The 12327-nt window shown below is 35.8% G+C and overlaps 1 long non-coding RNA gene across 1 annotated transcript in view; it reads right to left on the bottom strand.

Moving 5' to 3' along the window:
* Positions 1–369: 369 nt before the first annotated feature.
* The window catches only part of LOC112988905 (uncharacterized), a 35022-nt gene continuing 23064 nt past the window's right edge, over positions 370–12327 (bottom strand). The window contains exon 3 of the long non-coding RNA XR_003260654.2: positions 370–438. This is a non-coding gene — a long non-coding RNA (uncharacterized LOC112988905). The remainder of the gene's footprint in view (positions 439–12327) is intronic.

Here is a 12327-nt window from a genome sequence, read left to right as displayed (position 1 = left end):
AGACAGAGGAGTAAGTGCAAGTTTTGATAGTGTGCAGGAAAGCATCAAACTGCCAACAGAATTCCTCAGAGCAGCCCCAGAGAGCACATACCATTCACAGCACGAACACTGTGAGAGCCTACAGGACAAGTACATCAGAGGCTCCAAATACAGTCCTAGTGCACATCACAGCGGTTAACATCAATTATCAATTTAAAATAGTTGAGTAAAGCATTAAGTAAATGGGGAAAATCTTAGGAATATCTTAAAAAGGGTTTGCTACATAATAAATAATTGAAACTTTCACATATTCTTAAAATCTTCCTCAGCAAAACATAGAGTTGGAGAAAACATAAAAATAAAAGTCTAAGAGTACATTAGCAATACCCACCTATCAAAGGCACAGCGGTCCTCATAGATCATCCAGTCCCCTTCTGCAGGCCAGCCAAAATGAGACGGCTAAACAAGGAGAACAGAACAACACAAGCTCTGAAGCAGCACTGAGAAATGGCAACTTTCCCACTCAGCTTTCTGAGCAGGATCTTGCTGTAGCTCACCTAAGCAATCACAGAATAGAGCCATCCACATCATTTACTCCCTTACACCAAAGTAATACCAACTACATCAAGCAATTCTTCTTAAATTTTCCTTTTAATGATTTTTGCAAAATCTACTTAAATACTGCTGTAAGTTAAGTATGATAAGAGGTTTACTATTAAACAAAAGATGGTAGAACCTATTCCTATAGAGTCGAATGGTCACCTTGGTAACATAATTGGCTTCCATTCAGAGTTTGAATTCTGATCATCAGTTTATTAAAGACTGCTCACTGATTGACGTCTTTTCAAGAATTCATTTAAAAATGCACGACAATCCAAAATTCTCAATAAGCGTAGTCTTACTGCTCTTACACAAACTGCTTTAGCCTCTGATTTCCTGAGAGGTACCAGACAGAAGAAATCATAACTAAAATAAACACTCTTTATTGGACTTGCCATCCTTGCAGCAGTCTCTAAAGCTTAAGAGAGAATCTCATAAGACTAAGCAGTAGATTTCCTTTAGCAATTAAAAGGAAAAAAATCATGACAGTTTGGCCCATTTTCTTGATATTACACATACATAGCCATCTAGGTAATAGAGCTACCTAGCTCAGCATCTTGAAATATTCCTTCTGCTGGAGGAAGAGGGACATAGCTTGCCACCAGGGCAGTATAAATTTTTTTCAGAATGCTTCACTTTGCACTGCCATGGATTTGCAGCATGTCAGCACTCAATTCTGTACACTAACAAAGACACAGTTCAGGGCCTTGACCACACTACCATGCCCAAGCTCTGGTTGTACAGAAGACACAGGTGTTTCTTTCTTTGACATTAAAGAGTGCTATCCCGGCATTGTGCAGAAAATGAAATTGTTCTTTAGCTTGTTGGATACAATCACTAGATCTAGGAGTTCAAAACAGCCGTTAATTTCTTCTCCTTCTTCTGAGCAGATAGAGTGGTGGATCTAAAAAGCAGGTACTAGAGTCTGTGTTAGCACAGGGAGAAAGTTTAGCCTGGGTATAAATAAATTTTTCTTTTTCTTTTCACCTGGTTAGAAATTATTTCAGTTTTAAAACTGAAGTGATGCCAGCTCACAGTAAATGCAAGGATCTCAATATTGGTTTTTTTTGAGGAGTGTGCTGCAGAAGCAAAGCTCTTACATGACAATTCCAGCTTTTACAGAAGGGTTTCTACGTCTCATGACTGCCAAGGTACACTTAAAAATATTCCTTATGGCTCACAAAATAAAGGACAACTAAAAATAACCAGTGTTTAATCTCATGATTTTTAAGCCAATGTCATATTTTTGGGGTACCTGTAGATTTCAATATTGATGCTGTTGAATATAACTGGTTCCACACATGTAAATTGCCTTCCCCTGCATATTCTGTCTTTAAATGTTTCAAATAAGATACATTTTATTTTTTTTTTAACGGTAGGATACACATGGCATGAGGAATTACTTGACTATTACTTCAAAATCAGCACTGAAAGTTTATTTTTCACTCTTTGCAGCAGAGCTGGAAGAAAAACAAACTCGAGTATGCTGTCCATTTAAAACATGGATTTCGCAGCTCACCCTGCTAGCTCCTTTCTCCTGAGTCAGCAGGGAACTGAGAGAGACAAGACAGCTTCAGAGAACTGAACTTGCCTAATTTGATATCCTACCAGTTCACGAGAACTGAACAGAGAAAGCATCAGGTAGGCAGATCAGCATCTTCTAATCAAAATGCTAACATTTGCAGGCTTCTTAACCCTCATTTTAATAGGCTGACGGATTTGTTTGTTCCTTGTCACTCTGTCAGTGGATCTTTTCAGAACAACCACATTTGACACTGGGATAAAGGTGAGTGTATGCATCAGGCAGTTTGAGTGTGTTGCTGAAGGAACAGCAACACAACCACACAGGGACTGAAGACAGATCTTGAGAAGCAGCTTTGGAAAAAGCACAATGTATTTCTTAAGAACATTGCAGTGCCTTGCTGTAAAGTGGAATGCAATACCTGAACTGCAAAAAGGTGTCTGTTTCATACACTACTCATTTTTCTAAAGAGAAAAGAAAGTGTTAAGCTTCATAAAAAACAGAAAACATTTTTATAAATTACCATGCTGTTTTGATCATGAAAAAGATTGCATGCAAACAATGTTACTCATTAGCATAATTTGAGAAGTGATCTAAATGTGATAAACAGAGACATTTACTACTGATATATTATATTTACACACAGTGAATTTATAGCTGTTTATAGCAACACAAGCTATTTATAGCAACATTTAATTCATTTCTCAAAATACAAATGGCAAAGACTTAAGAAAGAAAAAAGTGTGTTCGATTTGCAATGGAAAAAGGACAATCCACACCGAAAGCAAAGCAACCTTACATTTTCAAAAAGAAAAAAATCCCTGCTGGAATGCTGTTGATGATCCAGAAACAGAGAGCACTAGAAAGAAGTTAACTACCCAGTTTAAACTACATTTTATATACTTTTCATTACATTAATCATTATTTTGCCATTTATTTCTTAATGGATTTTCTGAAGTCCACCTTCAGTGACTGGGAGTCTCAGTAAGCAAAGAAACAGTGCTTGGATCACACCCAGAAAAAGCAAAGCTGCTGCCATATGTTAAATGCATAGATACATATTACTTCAGGTTTGCATTCAAACTTCCCCAGTGACTTTCACTTTAAGAAGTGTGTGATGATACAAGAAAACATTTTTAAACCAATTTCAGTAACTTTATGATATTATCTGAACAAAGATTTTACAACAAACAAACAACTTCGCTCATAAGAGTCATATACATGTATATATATTTAGTTCCTTCCATTGATCTTTTTATATATATAAGCTCAAAAATAAAAACATCGTCTGTTACAGGATTAAAAAAAGAGGAGGAAGCAAAAAAAAAATCAAGGAAGAAGAAAAATAGCAATTAAAAAGCATTGCAAAAGCCAACAAAAGATACTAGAGAGTATCCAGAAGAAAAAAAGTAGAATTCCAGACACTTTATGAGCATTAGTATCAAAGGTATTTAAAATACTACATGAAGAACTTTCTTAAAGAAGTCTTTACCATGTTTTTATTTATCATTTCTCAAGGTAGTGAACAAAATAGGGGGTAAGTGATGGGAAATGGAGAGGTGGGGAATGCATTACACAGAAAACTGATACAAAGATCTTTTGCTATTCCTAGACTGTTTGGATAGCACATAACCAAACAGTTTTCAATCAGAAAAATATGGAAGCAGAAAAACTTTACAGGAAAAATAAACAGAATAGAAGCATTTGCTTGCTAGCTAATATGTTCAACTCCAAATAATGCCACTGTGTAATCCTTTGACTGAAAGTGAATTAAGAACTACAGTAGGCATCTGGTTATTTAAGAAGGATGATTCTGATTCCAGTAACTGCTGAATAATGGCTTAGTTCTTTTCATTCAATGAAAAGTTCAATGAAAAAGAAGTACTGAGGATTTAATGAGGACATACGTTATTGTTCATCTCCTGTTCTGCTGCCATACAAATCCTCTATGAAATCTCAAATCATTAACAAATAGGAAAAGCAAATTACAAGGAGTTCACCCAAAGGTCAGCTGTCTACACCCAGCTAGTAAGAAAGTCTTCAATGGAGCCATGTTCTGTGAAAGGATGCAGGCTTTGCATAGTCAGAAAGCTTTGTGAGAATACATTAGTTTTGCCAAAAGTTTGTCATGGACAAAAACCTATTAGAAAAGGTCTGAGAACATCAAAACATTTCAGCATTCCATGAAGGACACATGGCAGTGGTTCATTTTAAGTAAGGCAGTATGAATTTTGTATTACATTATGATATCAAGTTTATCAAAACTTTTTGATCAAGTACATTTTTTCCAAATCTTCTTTCATGGAGAATTTGGAAACAAATAGAAAGGGACCTTAACCAAAAGGGAGAGAGATGCTAAAGGCTTAAAACCCTTCGCAGACTACAGCTGCTATCACCACAGCTCCAGGTGTTCTCCACTTGAAGAGCACAGAACTTGTAGTGCACTCTAAGCAATACAGCTCATCTTCTCCTAAACAAAACGGCATCAGAAACATAGTATAACATTACTATTTCTGTTCTTTTGTAGATACTTTTTGGTTGGGGAGTGAATGTCACAAATGTTTTAAGTCAACAGCGTATTCCCAATTACTCAGGATAAATCCCCCTGCCACTAGCCTACATAAAATTCCCTTTGTTCCATGAATATATTCAAAAACTTCATTACCATCTTACTACATTCAAAAGACAAGGCATGATACTCAGCAGATAAGCACTTGCTCAATCTAGGTAGATTTCATTACAGTATATCAAGTGTACTTCAGATTTTGCATGCTAAGTGATTCCTAATGACATAACAGAATACATTCAAAATAAAGATATCCAAAGTTTTTAATTCCAATACAATTTTACCAAAAATAAGTACACAATGAACAAGGAGTAAGAAATTCAGTTACCACTGCAGTACTAGTATTACCTCATAATCTCATGCAGTTACAGCTGAGTGAACATGGATAACAGGAAGAAATGTGAGAACTCGTTCATTTAAGATGCATATCTTTGTCTGAAGTTTAAAAATAATTAGTGATCCTTTTCAATAAATTAGTATCATTCACATACTGCAATACAGCTACCACACTCTCCCCATCCACTGAGGGGAATGATGGTGCAGCAGTGAGGGCATTAGCCCAGGACAGGGCCCAAGATCAGTTCCTAGCTCTGCAATAGATTTCCTGTGTAACTTTTAATATTTTAATATATTTTAATTTTTCAATATTTGAATATATTTTAACTCTGTGCATCAGTTCATGGCATATTAAATGAGGACAGCAGAATCTCTCTTTTGCAGACTTATTGTTTGGAATAATGCTTGTAATATGCTCAGATACTAAAGTAATTAAAACAGCTACAGTAGTATTCACCTCTCAGAGTTCTCTAATGGGTCATCATTTTCAGATAGCACACAGTAAAGCAGTCCACCTGCTTTACTAACCAGAACAAGGGCTGGTTCAAACTGTTGTTCAGAATCTATGAGACTTACCCGGCTCTCTGGGGTGTCTTGTATCTGCTCTACCAAGAAAGCTATCGAAACAAAGAACGCAGATAAACAATTCATAACATCATTTGGAGCACATGACAAGACTGGACTATTTTTTCAACATACAGATCTAATTATTTTTTCCACTTAAGCTTCTACTAACACATACGTTAGAAAAGAAAGAACAACTACAAGTCCTTTTTGCCAAGTTCAAACAATCTATACAGAGACTGAACATGTTCAGTTCCTCAAGAACAGCAGCATTTCCAGAGGGAGCAGTGCCTCTATGGTGCTTGAGTGACTTCCCAATGCACCAAAAACTCCTGTAGCAGAGGAAGTAAAATGTTGTGTTTGACATCATTTTCCAAAACCCATTACAGCTATTTTCTGAATTTAGTGAATATGCTGTAGTGCTTTGAAATTTTATACATCAGCCCTTCCTGTACATTAGAGACTTTGCACTGCAAAAGTAAAGCAGAATGCCCTACAGCAAGGCTTAGACAGGATACTGATGGTTTGGCACCAACCTGACTAGAAAGCAGTTTTCAAATTCTCTGCTCTTTGACTATAGCCTCTAAGAGTCTCTCTGCCTAGTGTTAAACAAGAATCATACGATGTAATCAAGTGTTCACATTACAGCATGAAGACACGGGAGAATCTGGAATGCCACATTTCTCTCATCACATCTATGAAATCAGATTTAAGATTATATTCTACTGACTGAGCCATTATCTGCATTGTAACACTCCCATAGTAGAACTTCACAATGAGTAATAGTGAATTCAATGGCAAAGCTTATTAAGGGAGAAGCTGCATAAAAGATAGTGTTCTAGCTCTTACAGCTATCATTTAATTTTAATTTTCCATTTTGTTGCCTAGCAGAACATACTTAGCATGTATGAATAATAAAAACAGCAATGGATTGCCATGCAAACTATTTCTATACCAGCTCCTACTAGTGACAAAATACTGTAGCTTCCTACAGAGTTTAACGTTAATATTCTCTATGAATTTCCCAATGGCTGAAAGTATAAAGGTTCACTTGTAAGGAAAAATAAGAGAAAAACAAACATTTAATGATGCATCAAATATTCAACTACAAGTTTTATTACTGATGAACAGCAATTAGGACTATATAAAATAATGCCATGTAACATTGGATCAAGAATAATGACAGGAAACTCAAGAAGATACAGAATTCACATAGCCTAGGACATGGCTTTTTTGTTCCATACCAAATCTAAAAGGATTATAGATCATTGTTATCAATCTGAAACATCTTCCTTTAGGCATGATGGACAAAGCTAAAAAATATTTTCAATTAATTTTGTACAGCTGTCTGTAGAGAAAAAGTGCAAGAATTCTGGGAATAAACTGAGTAGCTGCTTTGTGCCTCTAATGTGAGAGCTACAACATGACTCGAGACTGAAAATAGGAGGAAATTGTGTTTTGGGAATAACCCCTTATGAAAGGTTTTGTTTCCCCAGAATCAATTGCTATGGATTGCCTGACAAAATTCTCAGGCCCAGGAACAGAGGACAATAAAAAAAACTATTCACAAGCCTGGGAAGCACAACTAGGGTATACTATTTTCCTCACAGAGGAGTTCTGCAAATCCTTTTTCTGTAAGGTGTGAAAGGTTCACAGCACATCACAGAACTCAAAAAAAAGAAGAAAAAAAAAAGGCGTAAGAAACCAAAAGTGGCTGACAGAATCCAGAAAAGTCCTTTTTCTAATTCCTGTCAACTGTTAGGAAGAGAAAAATAAAAAAGCCTTCACATACATGCTAAATTGCCACCAGAAATAGACCAAGAAAATAAATTTGAAATAGTGATACTATAGTTTTTGTGGGAACTGATGAAGATTTTATTTTATCTAGATCAAAGAATGCCAGTAAAATGGGAGTTAAAATTGTATTTATAAAAATAGAAGACACACAGCTCACCTGGACCTGCCAGGAGGTGGAGGACATCGGCACCTCCAGGTCTATTGACAGGGGCTAGCACAGTTTTTCCATTCTTCTACTTAATCAGCAATACGAGAACACAACAGATACTCCTAACATTATTCTGCTCCTTTTACCTCCAATGCAGGCAATGTACACTGAGCTACATGCTATAGAAATGCTGTCTGGCCTGCTACTCCCCACCCGCTTGCGAAAAGCAGCCTTTGCAAGGCCATCTAAATGAGACAGGGAGAGCCGGAAACTAAAACTACCTTTCCCAGAAAAAACTTCTGTGGAAAGTCAAGGCACTTTCCTAGCTGAATGTTCAGCTAGTGAAAAAATTCAGCTAGATAGAATTTCCACCGAAACAGCTGTCTTATGTGGTGATGTAACTGCAAGACACAGTCTGGCTCTAAAGAGAGAGACAAGGTAAAAGTCTACTGTACATAATTATGACAGTCTTCAGAAATGAAGATGGGAGAGGGAAAAGTCTTGAAGAAACAGCCAAATCTGGGTGTCAAAGCAAGTGTGCTGTTACTTTTATGCCAAAACTACTGGAAAAGTCTCACAAAGTGATTTGCTAAATTCACAGCAGAGGCAGATATAAGGAAAAAAAGAAAATCAGCTGGTATGGTAGGCAGGCAATCCATTTACTATACTTTAACAAGTTATCAGCACAGCTGAGAAAGTGATAGTGCAAATAGCTCATGGCAAACGTAAGATAAAAATACATCCGCTTAAACACAAAAAAAAGCTTTGCCTCATGTTTTCACCTATCAGCTCTCAGTTCTTCCTAAATGACTATGCACTCCCATCAAACTCTTAACCAGAAAGCCCTATGGACTGCTTGACTTTGCAGACAGTTTACCATGGCCTTCCAGGTACTAGCAGTCTGCAGATCAGAGTTTGACAACTCTGGCTCTAAAAGAAGCATGGGATCACTGAAGAAAATAATCCCCTAAAGCAACTTCAATAGCCATGTGGTGAAAGAGAACAACATCAAAAGATTAAATCCATTTTAATTAAAACCTAAAACAATATCTTAAAATAAAGAGAAAAAGACAAACACAGCATCATCTAGTAAGAGTGACATGTCTCTTAGGATCTACTCTTTTTAAAAACTTTGTTGAAAAACACCAAACTAGATCAAGAGAAGACACATAATGAGAGAAAAAATTAAAAAGGAATTACTAATAAAATAAGATTTACTAACACACCTTGGCAACATCCAAAAAAGTCGTTTACCTGGGATATTAAGCCAGTTTCTTTTCTTAGAATGTTCTGACGACTCATGAATTAGATCTTTGTTCCATGGACATGGAAAGTCTTTCATAAAGGTATAAAATTATTATTAACCAGCCAACAATGTGTGCATTCCACTAAGTTTTCATTATCTTATTTGCATTGAAATGTATGATTACATTAATTTTCAATGGTGTAATTGCTCCTGGTTGTAGTTACTAACAGCTGTGACATTCAATTTGGAGGTTTAAAAGCAAAAATTTTCTCCCAAAATTTAACAAGTAGAGTCTTTTTGTAGTTTTACTTTGTGTTTGTGAAACTCTTAAGAAAACTTCATGTGTTAGAATACAGTCCCTCCTCCATCTCCTTCATACAAAAGTAAGGCTCCAGTACTTTCATTTACAGTGTATGATTTATGATTGTGTTTTCTGTGCAGTCCTAGTTTTCTGCAATTGACTTTCATGAATCTCTATATAGGTGCAACACGCAGCCTCCAAGTTGTAAACTGCAGAATTTAAGCCAATTCTTACAGCCCCTCAGACAACAAGTGACAGCTAAAAATGCAAGCTTTCCACTGACTGTGCAGACAACTCAAAACTAAAATATTCATAAAGAAACCATCTGTTTAAATTCAGGTGTTGATTCTGAAGCCCAAATGACAAGTATTTGAGTGCAACATTGGTAATTTCAAGATTACATAGTATAAGCAAAATCATTCAATTAACTAGACTGTTCCACAATTACAGCTATCTTCTTTCACTTTCCATATGGCAAAAGATCCAGTTGTGCTTTACTCAGCTGCCAAAACAACTTTTCTCTCCTCTGACAATTTCTGAAAGACATCTATGTACTTTTAGTATAAAATTATCTTTTTTAATTGTAGTTTATACTGCAGCACACACTTGTTCACGTTCTGATTCAAAATAAAAATTTTATGTCTTTTATTTGTTATTTCATTTTCCATTTGAGAAAGAAATTAAATAGCAATTACAATTTTTAAAATTACCTTAAGCTGCTTAAAAACAAAAAGAAAAACCTCACTAAAATGCTGCATTTGCTCATCAGAATATGTTTCTAGCCACAGAATATAGCTGAATCTTGTGGAGGAATATACAAGACCACGCAACTATTACCTTTTTATTTAAAAAAATTGTCTAAAAGTGTTTGTCAAGTACAGTCTGACAATGGAATAATGCAAACCCATTTCAGCTCTAACTACCACAAACATATGCTGAATACTGCTGAAGACAGTAAAAAGCACATCATAATTCTTTATCTTTCTCACTAGCTAACTATATCCTAACATAACTCTAAATATTATTCCTCACGGTCATTTGAAAATCAGACTTTTCAATGCCTTTGTTTACTTATTTTTAACTAGGAAGTCTTGAGATAAACTTTCTAAATATTATTTTTTAAGTCTCCTTTGTTTAGAAAGCAGGAAAGCTTCATTCATTACATTTCTAACAAAAACCATCTGGAAAAAGAAGAAAAATACTACTGAGAAGTAGATTAATAAAAATCAGAGATCACTAGAGTGCTCCCTTTCTTCTTCCAAATGCCAAGCTACCTCAGAAAATCAGATACATAAGCCAGATTTTATTCATATAAATGTGGTTTCTTTCCAGCTATATAACAGGCAGCTTTCTGCAGACACCAGAAAATTCACAGAGGAACAGTTATTCATGTTACTCATTGGGGATTCAGCTCTGCAAAACACGTTGACTGGCTTTTTTGCTCTTTTAAAATCTAAAGTAAGCTTTCCATTCCCATAGAAGTAACCTTTTTAATACACAAATGAAAAAAACTAATACAAAATAAACTCATTTGTACTGACTGCAGTATTTGTTTCAATGCTTAAAGATTGTACCTACTGGTTATAACCAACCATTAGTACAAAAAGTGATTGTTCTCTCAGCCTTTTTGTATAACACACACAAAAAAAGCCCTCATAACACATCTGTAGCTCTTAATAATTGTATTTTAAGAAGTCAATGTAACATTTTTCAAGGGTGAATAATTATTTTCTTTTGAGTTTCAGATTATATTTGAGATCAAGGTAAAGAAACAAACAAATAGTAGTAGTCATTTCCCACTACCCTAATTTAAATGTTTTACTTATTACAGTTCATATCAAGAGGATGAAAGCAAAGAACTAGAAAAGGACATGTCAGTGGACTAACCCCAAATTCCAGTGTATAAACCATGTACAGACCCAATGAATTATAAATTCATGCCTAAGTATATCTACTTAGCAGAAAGACAGAAGAGAACATAATTAAGTGGCATCAATTTTAGCTCAGCATGAGACAATGCAAGACCTACACAGAAGAAAGACAAAAAAATTAAAAACTTCAAAAGTAATAAGGTGTCAAGTACACCTCACCAAGAGCTGACAGATAAGACCAGAAGCCTAGTGTTCACCCCTTTCATCTTCTCAGGCATCCATACAATAAAAAAGTCTAGCAGCACTGCATACATAGTCATAATCTTCTTGCTTTGCACAAGGCAAAATCATTCAACTTCATTATACTGAAATCAAAGCCAAATTCCCAGATTCTATGATTATTCAGAGAATTAAAAGAGAGATCTTAGGAGGCATATAAGGCATTCATAGATACAATGTTGATGAGGGTAGTGAAATAATCCAGATTTGTTATTTTAGATTATATACACAAACACAGATGAAAATGCAAAGGGCCAAAGACTCATGTCTCTACTTATCTTCCTAGCATTTTCCCGGGTCACTCTGGCCCCTCCCATGCGACCTGTCATATCCTGGGACTGTTCCTCAGCTTAGACACCAAAATTGAGGACATCACTATCTAGCCATCATCTTGGAAAAACTATTCATTCATTAAATCAACTGTCTGGTTAGATTATTTCTATACTCTCAATATCCTAAATACGCTTTGTAAGTGCTCTGACAGCAGTACCAAGATCTTGACAGTCATAGAGAAGCTGTATTTGAACACCACCTGAGCTGCATGGTGCTCACAATCATGGCAAAGCCACCCCTGCAATACTCCAGCTAAAAAGAGATAAAACCTATTCTGCAACAGGGTGTCTATGCAGCTACTTGCCATTACCAAACATGCCCTTCCCCAACAAACTGGAAGGGAAGACAGCTGAAAAGCCAACGACAACCTCATATCTCAAATCCAACACAATCATGTTTCAGACAAGTCCAAGTCCTTGAAACCAGGGTTTACAGTAATGCACTGTGTTTGTTTGCAGGACCTGTGGAGGATGTAGGAATAGGTCACTCTCTTGGGGAGGCCAGTGGAAACATTTCCTGTGGCATTCCTTCCCAGGATCTAGATGAAGCCCATTTTTGAACTCCGTTGCCAGTAATATGCAGATGACACTACATATCCTTCAAGAAATGTACACCTATCAATCAGTATGCATGAATAATAATAATAAAAAGATACACACTTAGCTCTCATGGTGGTTAAGGAAAAAGAAAAAAACATGAGCCTAGTGAATGTAAAAATAAAAAGCATGTCAAACATTATTTAAGATCTTGTGATTTTCAAGCTAATCTCATGACATTTAAAACAT

Source organism: Dromaius novaehollandiae, chromosome 9 (assembly GCF_036370855.1).
Source record: "Dromaius novaehollandiae isolate bDroNov1 chromosome 9, bDroNov1.hap1, whole genome shotgun sequence".
Lineage (NCBI taxonomy): Eukaryota > Metazoa > Chordata > Aves > Casuariiformes > Dromaiidae > Dromaius > Dromaius novaehollandiae.
This window is presented reverse-complemented; position numbering and strand designations above follow the sequence as displayed.